The 18,875-nt window shown below is 27.8% G+C and overlaps 1 long non-coding RNA gene across 1 annotated transcript in view; it reads left to right on the top strand.

The window, feature by feature from the left end:
* Window positions 1-11,879, top strand: part of LOC147814229 (uncharacterized) — a 64,128-nt gene extending 52,249 nt beyond the window's left edge. The window contains exon 2 of the long non-coding RNA XR_015432720.1: window positions 11,061-11,879. This is a non-coding gene — a long non-coding RNA (uncharacterized LOC147814229). The remainder of the gene's footprint in view (window positions 1-11,060) is intronic.
* Window positions 11,880-18,875: the final 6,996 nt, after the last annotated feature.

Raw genomic sequence — 18,875 nt, 5'->3', positions numbered from 1 at the left:
CTCAATAAAAATGAAAAAAAGGGCGTAATATATCAGGTAAAAAAAAAAATTATTACATTTATACGTAATCATTAAATTATTATTAATCTCTTTACTCTATGCACTCAGATAAATGTTCGCAAATAACTTGGAGATCGGGTGCATTCATTTGTATCACTTTTTTTCTGCAGTCGGTAAATTTCTTTGGTAAATTTTCTTCTAACGTTAATCATTGGATAGTTTAATTAAAAAAAGCTCATTTTTTCGTACAATCTTTAGTAACGTTATTAAACTTTTTCACTTTATTATCATTAGTTTAATAAGAAGTAATTCGAGGTAAAGTAGCACTTAGAAATATCAAACCTATTAAAAAGTCAGACACCTTTTTTGCTTCACCTGTATGCGGTGAGTTGGAAACTTGTTTGATTCTTCTAATCTAAGGTAATTACTTTTTTAACTAGCGTTTTTTTTTTCTTCTCTTTTTAAAAGAATATAATGTTAGATGCTTTGAGTTTAGATGAAAAAATCAAATCTGACAGATATTAGAGATGGCAAGCTAGCAAAGAAAAGTATTAAAAAATAATGAACTGCACTAATATAACATTACTGTACTAATATAGCCCTATAATATAATAACCTTACTGTACTGAGTTAATATAATATTAAATTTAAAGTTTATGCAATATGAAAAATATTATAAATTCTAAATATTACTAGTTTTATAATCAAATTTTCCGATTTGTAAACATTATTTATTCATTGTACTTTGTCTTGTATTACTGATATTGAAGTTCAATGAATAATAATAATAATATGTGTTATTGGGTAAGTATAGAAAATACTAAATCACTCGTTATAATAATGCATAAAAAAAGTTATATTTGTATGCACCGTGCGCAAAATAAAAAACGGACCACCTTGAATAGCTATTGATCTAATGATAGCATCTAGTGCAGGCGATATTTTAAGTAATAATATGAGGCAAAAAAAAAAAAAAACACTTTCTTTGAGTAAACATAAATTTTTTTTCGACGGATTTGGATTTCTGAACCCAAAAATATGGGGGGAAATAGGGTGTCCCGATAGTTTGAACCTTTTAATGTCAATTTTACTTTTTGCGTATTTTGCCATTAGTCAAAAAGTTTCTAAGCAAATTTATTTTATTTAATAATGGTAAAAAAAATTTTGATTTGTAAAGTATATAATTTTTTTCATCATTTCGAAGAACATATTTGCATACGACAAAATACAAAACTTGAGTGAAATCGGTCAAATCCTTCCTTGAGAAATCGAATTTTAAAAATACGTTTTATATAAAATTTGATGTCTCCTTAGCTTTTTTATCTATATCACTCAAATTTTGTATTTTGTCACGTAAAATATATTCTTTAATATGATATAAAAAATTGTATCCCTTTCAATTCAAAATTTTTTAAACTATTATTAAATACAATAATGAGAAATAATAAGTGTTTACTGAAAGTTACTTTTTACATGGAATAATCTTTGGATAGACGATTTCTACAATTGTGTGCAAATTTTCTTGAATTCGCTTAAAAAGTTCTCGAGACATGGCGAAGTACGCAAAAAGTTAAATTAACAATAAGGGGTCCAAAGTTCGAATCGTTCTCCTGAGCAAACTATAGAGACCCTATTTTCCCAGATTGATGCAACCCCCCTATATTTTGGTGTCAGAAATCTGAATCCATAGAAAAAAAAAAAGAATTCAGAGAAAGTACGCTTTTGCGTCTGATTTCGTAACTTAAAATATCATCTGCACTTAATTAGTATATTTGTGGTCCCCCCTCGAACCATTAAAATTGAATCCCTGACTGTGAAGATCCGATCATTAGATCAAGAGTTATTCAAGATAGTCCGCTTTTTTTTCTTGCGCACTGTATTGGTATTAATATTTTTATGAAATGGTTGCTCCGAGAAACTGATCCGAATGACTAGTTTGATATGAATTGAAGAGGCTATTTTTAATAAAGTTATTCTTTTCAATGTCGTTCTCCGTTGATTAAGTGAATAACATAAATTATTGTGATCTAATTCTTTGGATCTCAATCAAATGTCAAAGTGATATTCATTAAAAGTTTTATTTGAATTATATATTTTTCTTAGAGTTAAAAAAGAATGATGTCAAGTAAATTAAGTTTGTTTCATTTTATTCAGTTATTTATTTAAACTTAAAGAATTTAGAATCACTTTAAATAAAGTATAAATCTTTTTAGAAGTTCTCTTTTACTTCCATAAAAGAAAATTTTATTTAATTAGCTATTTATTTTTAAAAAAAAGTTTGTATTTTAAAGGAAGTTGATTTGCATTTTAAGGCAGGTGAAGCTAGAATTTTTTATTATTCACAATAACTTTTCCTTTCTTTTCAAATCATGGATCATTTCTTTTCACACTTCTCGAAATACGGTGAAAAATGCAAAAAGTAAAATTAATATTAAGTGGTCCAAAATCTGCACTAAATAATCAGCTCATCACCCCGTCGGACGATTGAGTCCTAGAGCATGAAATTAGATCAAAAGTTATACAGGGTGGTCCGTATTTTATCTTGCACACTGTACATATAATATTAATTTAACAAAAAATCAAATACTGAAATTGTAATATTATTACTTTTTTTAGTTCAAAACATTATCAAATATTTGGAATAGAGACTATTATACAATATAAATGCGTTACAAAAATTCATTACAAAAGTGCGTTACAAAAACTGTCCATGTATTTAAAATAAACTTCATTTTCTCTCTGAATATTTTATGATTGATAAATATATCTGATTGAAATAATGAAAGTGATTTAAATTGATTGGGTCGGAGTCTGTTGTATTCATGGAGATAGCATTCATTTCTAAACATTGTATTCATATTTATTATAAAAGTGTTTAAAATAAAGATTTAGTTTTTGAAAACTTTATTAAAAATATTTATTCTTAAGAAAAAAAGTTCTGGTATTTCCTGCATTTCTTTATTGTTAATGTGTTATGTATACAAAATATCTCTTATAAAAATATTTTTCATTCAAAATATCAAACTTTTCAATCATACTTTCAAACGCTTAATTCTTAATTTTTTATTCTAAATATTTTGTGCATTTCTAAATATTTAGTACACCTCTTTTTATTACTTTAATACTTGTCGTATAAATTTTATTAACTTTAAAATATAAATTTAAAATCATTTAGGATTTTTAAATACATTCATGTAATTTGACTTTTGGATCTACAATATTTATACGCTAAAATTTTATTTTAACAGATTTATTCATACATAATAATTACAGATCTGTTAATCTGTTATTATCATATATAATAATAACAGATTTATTCATATTCAATATATAAACTCGTGCGTAATTTTAATCGTGTGTAGTGTAAAATTTTATATCTAGTTCTTATAATTTTAACCTTAAATAAACATTGAGTAAAATTAAAAGTTTATTCTATAATTTCACTTTCAAATATTTAATAATATGTTTTTAAATGCATTTTTGAGATTTCACTTTAAAATATACACCTATATTACAAATAATCCTTTTTATTCTTTAATATATTTTTCACTTCATTTTAAAACATTTAATGCATTTTAAATATTAGTGTGTAATGTTGAAGTATTGTTATTTGTTTAAGTATTTTTTACTTTTATGATTTAATCCTTGCTTTTCATTATAATTTTGTAGCATTTAACATAGTTAAAATATCATTTTAGTATCCTTACATTGAATAATTTATTCCTTTAAAATCTTATTCATATCATTCGATTTTTAAGCATTTAATGCACTTCAAATATCACTTTGGAATTCTTAATTGGCAATGTCTAATGCTTCTAAAAGCATTTTGTTCTTTTGTTTTTAAATATTTAAATCACTTAAAATATACTTTTGGAAGTTATTTAAAATATCAATCGAATCAAATCTATCTTTTAAGTACATAATGCTTCAGTTATTAATTCAATAATCAATTCAATGAAATAAAACAATATTCTTCTCTTTTTGTTCATAAAATTTTATGTATTCAAAATATCATTTTTATATTCTTAATTTTTATTATTTTCTAGTATTAAATTCTTAAGTTTATCATTTTATTTTTAAACACTCAGTACGGTTCAAATATCGCTTTTACATTCTCAATTTATAATGTGGAATAATTTAAGAAAATTTCATTTTTGAAATCTTACTTTTAAATTTATAATATTTTCAAAATGATGTTCTTGACATTTGTTTCAAAACATTTAATGAACTTGAAATATTAGTTTTGCATTCTTAATTCTAAAGCTCTATTACTTCTAAAATAGTTTTTGGCCAGAATGCATTTTAAATATCCTTTTTATAATATTTAGTACTTTCTAGTATGCTATTCTTATAATTTTGCTTTTAAATATTAATAACGTATCAGTTTTGAATTCTTATTTTATTTCCTATTTAGTACTTTTAAAGCATTATTCATGCAATTTTATACTACATTGCTCACAAATTGATAGTTTTATTTCGTATTTAAAGTTTCAATTCATTCAATAAACACGCGACAACTCTTTTTTATTTATTAAAAAAACGCAACTTTTTTTCAATTTATTTTAAACTAAACATATCAATTTAATGAAGCTTATTCAACTTATTAAATTTAGTAAAATCAGTATAGCGTTATGAAAAATTAAAGATAATAATTATACATTATTATGTGAGGAAATAATTTAAATATTTAAAGATATAACGTTAATATTTAAGGTATTGGGGATATGAAAATAAGTATAAATAATCAATGATGTATAGGGGTAAAAACGAAGTTTGGGACATTCATGAAGATACAAATTTTGAAATTTGTCAATTTTTTAATATGAAAATATAAGCTTACGAACAAATTCTTATCCCCATTCCCAAAACAATTTTGGAATATTTTTTCGGTGACGTTTATGGGTATAGTTTCACGCTTTCAGATTTGTACAGATTATCGCTTTCAATATAAATCACTCACGATTAAGAGGTCCAGGAAATCGAATAAAAATAAATAGAAGTAAAATTCTTTCTCATCAGTCCGAAAAGAATTCGAAACTTCATCTATGACATTTTTATTTCGATGATTATGGCTCTCTTTGTTTGCTTTTAGTGGTCCATAAAATCGAAAATAGCATTCTTCGTGCGAGATTACAGAACTTAGCATACGATTCGAAAGACCCTAAATCAAAATTACAACTGTTCTATCCTCTTTTAAGATTAGTTCATAAAATGCGAAATAAAATAAGGTCAAGTAAGGAATGATTTTATCTTAAGCCTAGAAAGAAAAAAAGAAGAAGAAAAAGAAGCAAAAGATTTCGACTCTAAAAAAGAATTCTTCACAATGGTGGGCGAGGTTACACGCGTCAATCATTCGAGAACCATCCCCGTGGTTTTGTTGTTTCAATGAACTTAGTTAATGTCATTTTGATGAGCTACTACCATCGGGGCAATTCCCCCATCGCTGATACCCAATTAACATCTCTTTGTTTGGTAATAAACGTGTTTCCCATCTACTTTTCTTTTTTCTTAAAACAGTTGTTGAATATTGCAGCCATGTGATGAAAATATTATCTTTGAAAAATCTGTTCATTTAATGTTGTTTGAAACAGTAAGGAATAATTCAATATCTAGTCGTCTGTCTCTTTTATTATGAAAGAATTCTTTGTTCTATAAATCGTTTTTCTTTATAACACTTTCTTTTTTCTAGTCGCTTTACTTATGTTTAAACATTCCTTTTTTTAGTCGCTTATGTTAAAATTGACTTTTCTATCAATATAATGCTGTTTTTTATCGATATATTTAGCATGGAAGAAAAGTAATCGTTTTTGATCACATCATTAACGAATCTATTTCTGAGCACTTATAACTTGAATACTAAGTTACAGTTGAGTACTAAAATACTTCTTTAATAAGTATTGTCCATTCAGACTTTATTTTGTACAGTTATTTTTTTACTATGCAACATTCTTTTTTTTCCCCTAAATTTTTAAATATTTTTATGTATTATTGACTTTTCTATTTTTCTAATCTTCATCTAGTTTTCATTCAAACAGATTCACGTGAAACGAAAATACCTATAAATGTATTTCAAATTCTAAAGAAATATTAAAAAGTAAATTATAATTTTATTAAACCGGGGATTTGCAATAGGAACCTGGTTCTTTTTCTTCTTTGTGATTTTGAGATCTTAAATAGTAGGGGAGAGTGGGGTCAATTGTAACAGGGTACGATTGTAACAGAGCAAAAATTTCGAGTGTCGGGTTCTAGATTTGGTTCCTAGGTGGCGCACAAGGTGTATTTAATAAATCTACATGTACACCCCTGATGGCAACCATTTTTATGTACTTTTGAAAGAGTTACATCACAAAAGATATTTTCACGCCACGCAAGTAATTTTTTTGGTATTAGAATATTATATTGTAACAAAGTAATTTTGTTTAAACAAATAAAAATTAGTAACCGAATATGCAAGTGGACACTTTAATTAACATTTCAATAAAAAAAAAGATTAGTTTTGCTAATTAACTAGCATTGTTTTTAACAAATGAAGCTGAAATGGCGTCTTGGGGACAATTGTAACAATAAGTAAAGGGACGATTGTAACAGCTGAAAATAAATAATTTTATGTTTACAAACCATTACTTAACTCTTCAAGAACCACCAATAGTTTCCTATATCATTTATATTATGTTGCATGTGCATTGTGTTATTTGTCACCTTTCACAGCATAAATTAAAATTTTTAACCCCTTAAAGTTAAAAGTTTAACCCTTTAGGTTTCTGCTCATTATTATTTTTACTCCTAAAATATCACTACTATTTTGATCAATAAAAAAATATATCACAACTATGATAATATGTAAAATTAACTTTGTTTTAGTTGAATTTATGAACTGTTACAATTGACCCCGTAAGTGGGGACAATTGTAACAACTGCACGACTGTCAAAAATTGTTAATAACTAATATAATAATATTTAAAATCAGGTATTTATTTTTCTTCTAGTAGAGGATAGTCTACTTTACTCGTCTGTCAATTAATACTAATAATATATTGGATTTTTTGTTAGTTAAAAATAGTTAAGTAAAAAATGTTACAATTGACCCCACTCTCCCCTACACAGTGCAATGTATTTGTCGAGCTGATTTTATTCTTTTGAAATATGAACTTTACGGTTAATTGGATGGAATGACTGCTGCCGGTCATTTTACAATAATTTGAAATGAAAATTATAACATTGTACCTCGATTGCGACGGTATTGGGCTATTAGAATATGATACTCTCGTTCACTCATTGATGGTTGCGCCATGAAGCTGCTTAACACAAAAAAAAAATCTAGTATTTTCCATTGCTTACGATAGATTGCAACATCAGATACACTAAATAAGCCACATTTCACGGCTTATTTGACAAAGCACAGCTCAACTACAACCTAACACTAATATGTATTGCCTAACATAACGTAACTCCAATGTCCAAATAAATTTCAATTTTATGGTTTGGAAACTATTCTAGTTGTGAAAAAAAAGTATAAATTTGTATTCATGGTTCTTAATCATATTAATTGCAAATATTGGTTGTAAATTAGTTGTTTTAAAACCGTAAAGGAAAAACTTGTTCTTTACCGCAAATTTTATGATTAATTGGATGGACAGACTGGTGCTAGCTGTTTTACCGTACTTTTAGAATGAGAATTTCTAACAGTGTATCTGTACAGTTTTATAGGCAAACCCTTTCCTGAAATAGAAAGGAGTATAATCATTTAAAAGTTACTTTATGTAGATTTTATTAAAGATGTATGGCAGTTGTAAGCAATACGAATTTTGACAAAATCAGAACAACTATAATTGTAAATATTTTTTCGCTTGCCCTTAAGCACGAATTAAACTAAAAAGTCAATTATCAGACGAGTAAAAATTTTTGCATACCATAGTTAAAAAAAAATTATTATTCCAAAAATAATCTAAAACACAATTAACACTGTAACTTGAAAGGACTATAAAACTAAAAGGAAAAGAGAAAAAAAATACTGATTTTAGAAACCAAATTTTTTGTTTGTGAGCTCTATATAACTTATGTATCAAGTTTTCCTAAAAAATACTAAAGCCTTAAGATATATTAATTAAAAGCAATTTTTTAATTATATTCAATTAAAAATGCTCTACGACAGAAATTGAAAAAAATAATTTAAACTTGTTTTTTAATTCTTATCACAAATTTGACTTAGAATAAATATTATATAAAGTGTTTTTAAGAAAATAAATATTCTGGCAAAAAATAAATGAATAAAAATAGAAAAATAAATGAATATTTAATCTTGAAAAAAATCCGGAGAATAAGAAACAATAAATCCTTACACACAAGAGTTAAGTTCTTTTTAAGCCTGAGTTTCTTTACTTTTTTTATGCAAAATATTGTAGTCTATTTTTTAATAAGACTTTTAAACTTCTATACAAGAGATTTGTGATTCCATATTCTTGATTAATAATGGCAAATGAATTCATTTATTGAATTAGATCTCAACACATCAAATTCGGAAAACCGGCATTACATAGTGCAAAAATATATAAATAAATAAATAAAGTAAATAAGTAGCAAAAAATAAACTAAGAGTTTAAATGAAAAAAAAAAGGAATTTGTTTGAAATAAATTATTTAAAAAGACCCAACTTCAAATGTATAGTCAAAAAATAAGAAGGAAGATATTGCAAATATACAAATAAAAATTGCTTTTATTTTCATTTTTAAACTTTGATGCATTACATTCTAAAAACTATTTGCTTATAATGCAGACTGACCTCAAAATTCAATGTGAATACATGTTTTATTAATATTTCAAAGAGAGAGGAATAAGAAAACAATTAACGGAAGCTTCTTGCAAAGTTAGTTACAGAACTACCAATAAGCAATTGTGAATCACATGAGCTATTAATCAGATTCAAGCGTGTTGCCATCGGGAAGAAATAAATTTACGACCCGCTGAGACAGTCACTTTCATGAATTATTGAGCACAGAGAAGGACCTCCTGCTGAGGCGTAGAGGCACATTCGGAGAATTTGTTGTCCATTGTCCTCATATGGGTGTGATCTTAATTTTAATTCATTTCATGCAACAGTGTTTTACTTAGTACTCAATAGTGTTAATTATAAATGGTAATAAGCGAATAATTCATCCTTACAAAAGTATGCATATTTCGTTGCTTGAAGCATGTGTGTCAAAATCGTTTTGCTACTGAGCTCAAATTAATTTTGTTGATTTCACAAAGGTCCAAAGTACTAAGAAAAAGTTCAAATATTTACGCTATGTAAAGTATTTTTCCCCCCCAAACTTGTACTCTATTCATATCTTACAAAAACGGACAAAGCGATTTAGCAGATACAAGGCTAAACTAGATCAGTAACTTAAATGTTATATAATCGGTTACAATCAAGATCTGATTTGGTTTACATAAATTATTCTAAGTGTATTTATCCATTATTTAGATATCAGGCAAATCCTACCTTTCAATTGATCGCCAAGTTTTTAAAGTATTTAGAAAACAGTTAATAATAAATGAATTGATTTGTCTCAATGCTAAATGTATTCTTTTTTCTTCTCATTATTGTGTTCTTCTTTGTGTTTCATTTTGCTCCAATTAAATGTTCTGAAAATGAAAGTCCGCTAAGCTCAAATAAGAAAACGACTGATACACAAATGAGAAATTGGTGATGCATTGATGATGAAGCTTAGTTGTTTTCAGCAAGATTCATGTACTACAGAGCTAAACTATAATGACCAGTTGTAGCATTATATCTATTGCGTTGCAGCAAACAAATGCTGAAGTTTATTTTTCTAATCAAGAATTTATTAGTAATTAATAATTAAATATTGTTTTAAAATATAATTAATATTATCTTATCGTAAAATTGCTGGTAAATTTACGCCATTTGAGAACAATAGTTTCGTGCTACAATGCCAACCATAAAATACTCGTTACTTTTATTTGAAATTTAATAGCTAGATTGCACAACATGAATAATATTGGTGTGGATAAATTCTAAAAGTTTTCTTGTAAAATTTCGATTTCATTTTATTCTTAACTTAGCAATTGAGCTTCATAAATTGATTATAGCCAATGGTCTAGGATCAGCCTAGAGGGTTGACCCGAAGACAATACCCGGGACAGTTGCAGAAAATTTGAGAGAACTTATAGTCAAACTTATTCTAAAATATTGAACAGTTCCTTTCACTGTATACTCGATACATTTTGTAAATGCTGATTCTGATATATTGTTAATAAGTAAATATGAACAGTTTAAAGAACAAGTTTTTGCCAATTAGTTAAACCTCAAATGCGTCCTAGACAAACCGACTTTTAGGCCATTATTACTGTGTTTGAATATACAATAATTTGGGTGAAATGTCATCTTTGTAACATAAAATTATAGTGTAATGTTATCTTTGTAACATATACGTATAGGATATAGTGTTATTTTTGTAACATATAAGTACAGAGTGCAATGTTATCGTTGTAACATATATGTATTGAGTGTAATGTTATATTTGAAATATATATATGTATATGGTGTAGTGTTATTTTTATAACATATGGTTGGGAAGCAATGCTCTCTCTGTATTATAACTAGAGAGCAATGCTATCTTTGAAACGTACAATTTTGGATGTAATTTTTTCCATATAATAAATATAGAAGTAGATAAATAATGTTACCTTTATAATGCAGAAAGTGAAATGCGATGCTATTTTGGTAAAATTATGCGTGCTGTCTTTAACGCTGTGCAATGTTTGTCATGAACGAGCTAAACTGTTAATCTGTAATGCTATTTTTAATGACCGAGTATAATATATTTTTTCTTACGTAGGAAAATGTTTGAAGATACGAAATAAAAGCATTTATCATGTTTACTGGGTACTAAACAAAAATTCCTTTTCCTAAATGGATAACTTTTCAGAAATCATAAAAGAATTTACAACTTAATGCCCGCTCTACAAGTCAATTTTATTTTATTATTATTATGATTTTTTTTATATTTTATTTTATTTTTGTGAATGAAATGCAATAAAAATAAAAAGTCTTACAGGGTTGAAAAAATAACTGCCTGATACAATGATGATGTATTGCTGATACACTGAAGACAAAACTTGGCGATATTTGACACTTGACAAGCTGCAAACCCGTTCTTCGTACAGGGTGAAAAAAGTAAATGATCAATAAATCAGTATTAAATCAACACTGCGAAATCATGCACAAAACTAAAACATATTTACCAACACAATTAAGCTAAGAAAATTCTACTTTTGAATTTTTATTATTTGTTGTCCTTTGCAGAATCTTTATGTTATGTTGCAGAATCTTTATCTTAAGTAAAGCATGTATTTATAAGTTCAGCCCTTCAAAATAAAGATTATTTATATTCAGTATCATTTGTCATGATGTTAATGCTCGAGGTTCACTCCTTACAGACAAAAATTACTATAACAACAATTTTCTATTGCACATGTCCCTTTCGGCGATTCGTAAAAACCTATAGCCTTTATGTTAGGTTTGGTACCTATGTTAGTATATTTTGTACTTATTAAACAAACACGAATTAACCCAAGAGCAGTAGTACCTAGTACTAAAAATTCAGCATCAATGGCGTCAGTAATAAAACGTCGATTTTTGATGGTTTTTCCTAGATTTTTCCTAAATGTATCTATTTTAATTTTAATTTGTATCTATTACCAAAATTAAGCAAGCATCATTAGCGTCAATAACCATATGGACATTTTTTGCTTTAATAACCTTATTGTTTATTCATACGAATAATCATCTTTTCACTATTTAAATACAGAAATTTAATTTTATTTCAATTTGTATCTATTACCAAAATTATAAGTTGCAATTCTTAAAAAAAAAAAGAGGCTTAACTATTTTTGGCGCCTATGAAGTTTAATTAAATGTAGGATTAAATAATACTGATATTGCCGTTCTAAGTACTGTGGTAATAAAGGCATTTTTTCCAGGGCTTATTAGATAACTTCAAATTTATTTTATTAGTTCCTGTTCAGTTTCTATTATTTAGGTTTATTGAGACACGCATCGAAAGCGTAAATATCAATATAAGCAATATGTGATCTCATATACCTTTAAAAATACGAATTTGGTAACGTCATCACAATACTTCGCGAAATTATTAACGTATTTGTGATAACCTAACAACTTTTCATTTCCAATTGCATTCAGCTGACACAGGAAATCAAAGATAAATAATTCGTTAGAAAGTCAATAAAGTTAGCTTTTCATTGATTGGAGCTGCAAGCAAGTAAATCACTGGCACTATGAAATATTTTTTCAAATCCAAAGGAAAACTCATTATTTGGGATGCAGGTCGGATCGAGTTTTAAAACGTAGGTCTGCCCTGTCTTCGAACATATTCGCACTTCATTTAGTGCTCAGTTCAGAATTGCAGATTTGTATAAAGTACATGCACACACATGCATGTAAACAGTCTGCTTGATTTATTTAGATGATGTAAAGAAAATGTATTACGGCTAAAATAACTTTCAGTTAAGCGAAACGTGAAGAAGAGATTCTAAAAGAATTTAAGAAAGAAAAGAGAGAACTCATACTTGTCGGAATCGTTACAAAGTGAAGTTTAAAACATAATAGTGAAGAAAGTTATAATAGATATTACGCAAATAATAGCTCAAAAACATTTAACATAAAACGTAAGAAAGTAATTATGGTGCCCAAAGTGCTTTATCTCATCCTTATTTCCTATGTGATAAAAGAGAATTCCGCCAAATCGAAATCGAACAAAATAAGTTTAGCTACCGTTGAAAATAATATCGTGAGAAGAAACGATTATCCGAAATCAGTCAACAAGATCTATCTCATCTTCGTACCTATCATAGGATCAACACCTGTCAGTTACTTTCTTTTAGGGAGAAGAAGGAAAAAAACGAAGCTATGCCTAACTCTTCAAACCCGCGATACCTCTAACAAACGAAGTGCAGAAAGACTAACTTCACTACTCATCTCATTCTAACTTCGAACTGTCGAAATTTGGGCGGTTATGTTACTCACTCAGCTCGTTCTACCATTTTATCTGACAGACTAACACGCCATAAAACGTTTCTTTAATCCACTTTTTTCATTCCACGACCCTCTCCGAATGTTTTATTTTATTTTACTTCCCCCCTCACAACGAGGGAAATTCTACATTCCCAGCTCGTCCGCCATTAAATTAAACTTTCAGAACTGTTGCCAGTTTCCATAGGACTAAAACCCACTCACGTACAATTATAAACCAGTAAGGGTCGTCTGCGTTTTTGCGGCGGTGCGGCTTATAGCTCAAATAAATTACGTTTTTGACAAGTGAACTGATTAGAAGGTTCTTTTTTCTTTCTACCCTCCCCCTCCAGTTTTGTTTCTTCACTGACTCCCCTCCCCCACCCACCGCCTTACTCGGTCATCTGTTATTCATGATATTTTGGACAGGAAAAACCTTAAGGTGAAGATAGAAATAAGCATTGAATGCACGCATGTATGAACTCTGTGTGAAAATGATTTGAATTGAATGCAGAATTGGTTGTGCACGTAACCATGGAAACAAGAGACCAAAACAAAAAGGTTTCGGGAGCGTTCTTGTGTTTTTTCCTATCTGCAAGATACTTTTACTGTATAATAATTACTTTCTTTCATTCGCCTCGATGCACAAGAATAGAACACTGGAATAAAGCCTTAGACTTATTTAGAGGTTCATATTGTTCCTTTTTTTTTTGTTCACAGGAATGGCAACACAAGATGGGATTTATTCCAGAGTAAATACATTATTTTTGCAAATTTCTTGGAACATATAAAAGGATAAAAATAGGCGTAAATCTAAAATGCACATAAAAATAATATAAATGCAAAACTTCCTTGAAGAAAAAATAAAAATATTTTTATAAAATTGGTTTATTTATTGATATATTATGTAAGTTAAAGTAGTATAGTATTCTAACAACATAATCTTGTTATTTAGACTATAATTCAGAAATATCTTTTGCACATAGCCGAGTTTTTTCAACACTGTTAGAAACGTAACTTAATTTAATACCTCAATAAACTTGCAGCACATTTGCACGATGTAACTGTGCAAGGTCCCGATATTATTCTACACTATTGAAATCATTTTTCTGTATGTACAACAAATGCGTATTCAAATTTGGTACACATATTTTGTACAAAAAACAAAAATCCAAAAAATTTGCCCTATACTACGGTTTAAATGCTTTACCTTTATTATTGTTCAAAACTAAGTTATTTTTTGAGAGCATATGCTGAAGAAATATCCAAATTTGGTATGCATTGATACAGCAAACATATAAAGGTTGTTTTGCGCTATATTATGGTTCAAAGAAACCATGTTATTGCTTAACAATAAAATCATTTTTCTGAGTGTGTACAGTAAATACATATTCAAATTTGGTAAAGATATTTTGTTCAGAAAACTATTCAGACTGCAAAAAATTTGCACTATACTACGGTTCAAAGTACCTATGTGAGTGTTAAACTTTAAGTCATTTTGAAAATGTGCAATAAACACGTATCAAACTTAGGTGAAAAATTTGTACTGAAAACACACTAAGGTTGCCTTAAATTTGAACTATATTATTATTCAATGTATCGATATTATTGTTCAGCATTGAATAGTTTTTTTTTTTTTTTTTTTTTTGAGTGCGTACGGTAAATATATATATTCTAATTTTGCATATACATTTTGCACAGAAAACACACAAAGGCTGCATTCAATTTGCACAATATTATGGTTCAAGGTACCGATACTATTTTTACGCTGCATATTGAACTAAATTTTGAGTATGTATAGTCAACATATATTGAAGTTTGGTATACATATTTTCTGTAGAAGACACAGAAAGTTTGCATTGCATTTTCAAAATATATAATGGTTCAAAATATCGATTATATTATTCAACACTGAACTCATTATGTGCAGTAAACACATACTCGAATTTGGAATACATATTTTGTACTGAATGCATACTAAGGGTGCATTAATTTTGAACTATATTATTGTTCAATGTATCGATATTATTGTTCAGCATTGAATAGTTTTTATTTTTATTTTTTGTTGAGTGCGTACGGTAAATATATATATTCTAATTTTGCATATACATTTTGCACAGAAAACGCACAAAGGCTGCATTCAATTTGCACAATATTATGGTTCAAGGTATCGATACTATTTTTACGCTGCATAAACTAAATTTTGAGTATGTATAGTCAACATATATTGAAGTTTGGTATACATATTTTCTGTAGAAGACACAGAAAGTTTGCATTGCATTTTCAAAATATATAATGGTTCAAAATATCGATTATATTATTCAACACTGAACTCATTATGTGCAGTAAACACATACTCGAATTTGGAATACATATTTTGTACTGAATGCATACAAAGGGTGCATTAATTTTGAACTATATTATTGTTCAATGTATCGATATTATTGTTCAGCATTGAATAGTTTTTTTTTGTTGAGTGCGTACGGTAAATATATATATTCTAATTTTGCATATACATTTTGCACAGAAAACGCACAAAGGCTGCATTCAATTTGCACAATATTATGGTTCAAGGTATCGATACTATTTTTACGCTGCATATTGAACTAAATTTTGAGTATGTATAGTCAACATATATTGAAGTTTGGTATACATATTTTCTGTAGAAGACACAGAAAGTTTGCATTGTATTTTCAAAATATATAATGGTTCAAAATATCGATTATATTATTTAACACTGAACTCATTATGTGCAGTAAACACATACTCGAATTTGGAATACATATTTTGTACTGAATGCATACTAAGGGTGCATTAAATTTGCATTATATTATGGTTCAAAATATCAATGTTGTTAATGAACACTGAAACAGTTTGTAAAATGATGATTGACTATAAATTGTTATTGATTAAGTAAAGATAAGTTTTTGCTATAGCTTTTCTAAACAAAAAATTAAAAATCATTGAGAAGTTAATATTTTTACTCATTAAAGAAAAAAGTTCATTTAATTTTGAAAGTTAAAATTTAACTTTTAATTTGCATGCTTGCTACAAACCATTTCCATAATATAAAGATTTATAAATCGGATATAAAATTGTCTACCAGGCAGCAAATTTCTATTTATATGAATAATAATAAACAGCGACAAGTTTTCTGTTTTAAGTATCATCGCTTTAAGAAATTTCACTGATATTCACTTGATGAAACTTTAATGTATAACAATTAAACTGCTTTTCTCATAATAATTTGCTAAGCAAAATAAAAACACGGCTCAACTATCCTAGACTATACAAATATCCTAACCCTTTGAAGAGGTATCGATCTTTGTAATACTTACTAGATCAGCAAATTATTTACAGTACATTGTAAAAAATTCTAGATTAAATTACGGTAGAAATGACTGAGTGCAGCATTCGTAAGATCCATTTTTACCATAAAATGTTACGGAACAAAAAAACTGATATAATTTAGAACAGTTATAAGTTACGCCTTTTTTTTTTTTTTTCCTTTCTTCAAAGTCGCGTTTTGTATGCTTTCATCATAAACTAACGGAACAAAAAATCTGATATATCATATTTTTTTACACTGTACTGTAACTGTAAAACCACAATTTAGTGTAAAATCACTGAATTATTTTAATAAATAAATATCATTGTGAAAATTGAGAATAAAATTTTATCGTAAAAATGGATTTTGCGGATATATAGGATATATATATCTTACGAATACTGCACTTAGTGTACCAGTACTTTTTACCCTAATTTGATCCAGAAGTTTTCACATTATATTATAATAAAATTGTTCAGCTAGAAATATAACTGAGATTTTTTAAGTTGATACTTTTTCAATTAGTTAGGCTTTTTGTATAGTTTAGAATGGTTGTAAGTTACGCCGTGTTTATGTAAGTCGTGCTTTTGTAACTCGTTTTCGTAAGCCGTGTTTTGTAGCCCATTTTCATTGTGAAATTTTACGGTAACTATGGATTTTACTGTGAAAAGTACAGGCACCTTGAGTTTCGAATTACATGAATTATTTTTCATGTAATTTTTTCCGGAATTTTTCGCAGTGCAATAAAATTATTTTTCTCATTGTGAAATAAGGAAGATCTCAGCAAATACAAAATAATACAAAAATCCCACGTAACTTTCAAATATCCAAACTACACAAAACTAATGATATTAAGAATAATGTTCTGTGATTTAGTCAACACTATAATTAGAAAAGAATTTTCTATCCACTTGGAATGAATGGAAATATTTTTGATATTAAAATAGTTTTCAGTTCGATAATTTCCTCAAATTAGCTCGTTAGATATTCTATAATTTTTTAAAATTATATAATCTCTTAACGCTGCCGAATAATTTAAAAGGAATTTTATAATAATGAAAAATTAATTTTTCGTAGTTATTTATTACTCGAGCGACTTAAAATTAAAAGTTAATTAAGCTAATTAATTGTAAATTTCTATGCTAAGTATTAAAGGTGAGTTTGATATGTAATCGATATCAACCTGTTGACAACTTTAATCGATTCCGAATTTATTAATTGTTAACAAAAATGTATGGAAACTTACTTTATAAAGTAACTTAACATATTTTAAATAAAGTCATGAATTTATAAATATATTCAGTCGTAAAAAGTAATGAATTAATCATATTGCTTTCATAGAAATCATTTTGTTATGTTACCAATAGCGGCCTAACATATATTTTTCAGATGTGTACAGTTTACGAAAATCTTTCAATTAACTGAGGTAAATTATTTCATTAGTTGGGAAATTTATAACAACGGTGAGAAATTTTAAAGCATGTTGAACCATGCTATTGTTTACATCTTTAACTTGGTGCTATATTGAACCGTAAAATAGTACTTAAACTTGATTGCACGATACCATGGTTTTATAAATTTGTTGCATTTTTAACATAGTGCTAAGTTGAAATTTATGATACTACTTATTAAACCTGATTACAAAATACTACGGTTCTATAAATTTGTTGCATCCAGGGCTGAAAGCCCAGATATATCAAGACGGAAAAGAGTAAAAACTGGTAACAAATAAATTTCATTTTTTAGCTTTTTTTTCGGGAATAATAAAAATCTATAACTACCAATTGTTTTTAACGGATACAATTTTTATATTGAATTGCTTCTTCGCCAAGAAAAAACTAATTACAGTGATTGCTTATTGTTAAGGACTAACTCCTCCCGAATATTATCTAATATTGAAATAGTTCTCCAACCAGTATTTTCAGGTCTGGTTGCATCTTAAACTTGGTGGTGAGTTGAACCATATTATAATACTTATTAAACTTGATCACACGATACTATGGTTCAACTTGAGCTTCAATTTAACACATTGAAATCAAATGAGGTTAAAATCAAATTTTCAACGTATTGTCGTACGGATCAACGTTGAACAAATTTTTCTAAAAGTATAAAATGCAAAAGAAATATTTGCCTCATTGTTGTTAATAATAATAATATAATAAACAGCCGACCTAATTTTTGCGTTTACGACTACTAATGTTCAACTACGTAGCCTTGTAATTTTGAACCCAATCCAGAAGACAAAGGAGGTCTTGGATCAAGTATTGGGAGAAATTTGTCTTCGTGGAAGACTTTTTGATGGAGCTAATCCGTATTTGCGTTACATTTAGAGGAAGACCACGAGAACCTCCCACGGTTAGCTTGACGGCAAGGGGACTCTACCCAATGATCCGTCTGACCACTGGAGATAAATTTATGTACGAATTAAAGCAATCCGTTCAAATAATATATGCACTATTTAAATACCAATTGCAGACCGAACGAATTGCGCCACAGTATGAACTATCCACCGCG

The sequence above is a fragment of the Parasteatoda tepidariorum genome, chromosome 3 (assembly GCF_982258835.1).
Source record: "Parasteatoda tepidariorum strain Cologne lab strain chromosome 3, Ptep-v5.0, whole genome shotgun sequence".
In the NCBI taxonomy this organism is placed as follows: domain Eukaryota; kingdom Metazoa; phylum Arthropoda; class Arachnida; order Araneae; family Theridiidae; genus Parasteatoda; species Parasteatoda tepidariorum.
Note: the sequence above shows the minus strand (reverse complement) of the source record. Positions and strands in the feature narration are given on the sequence as shown.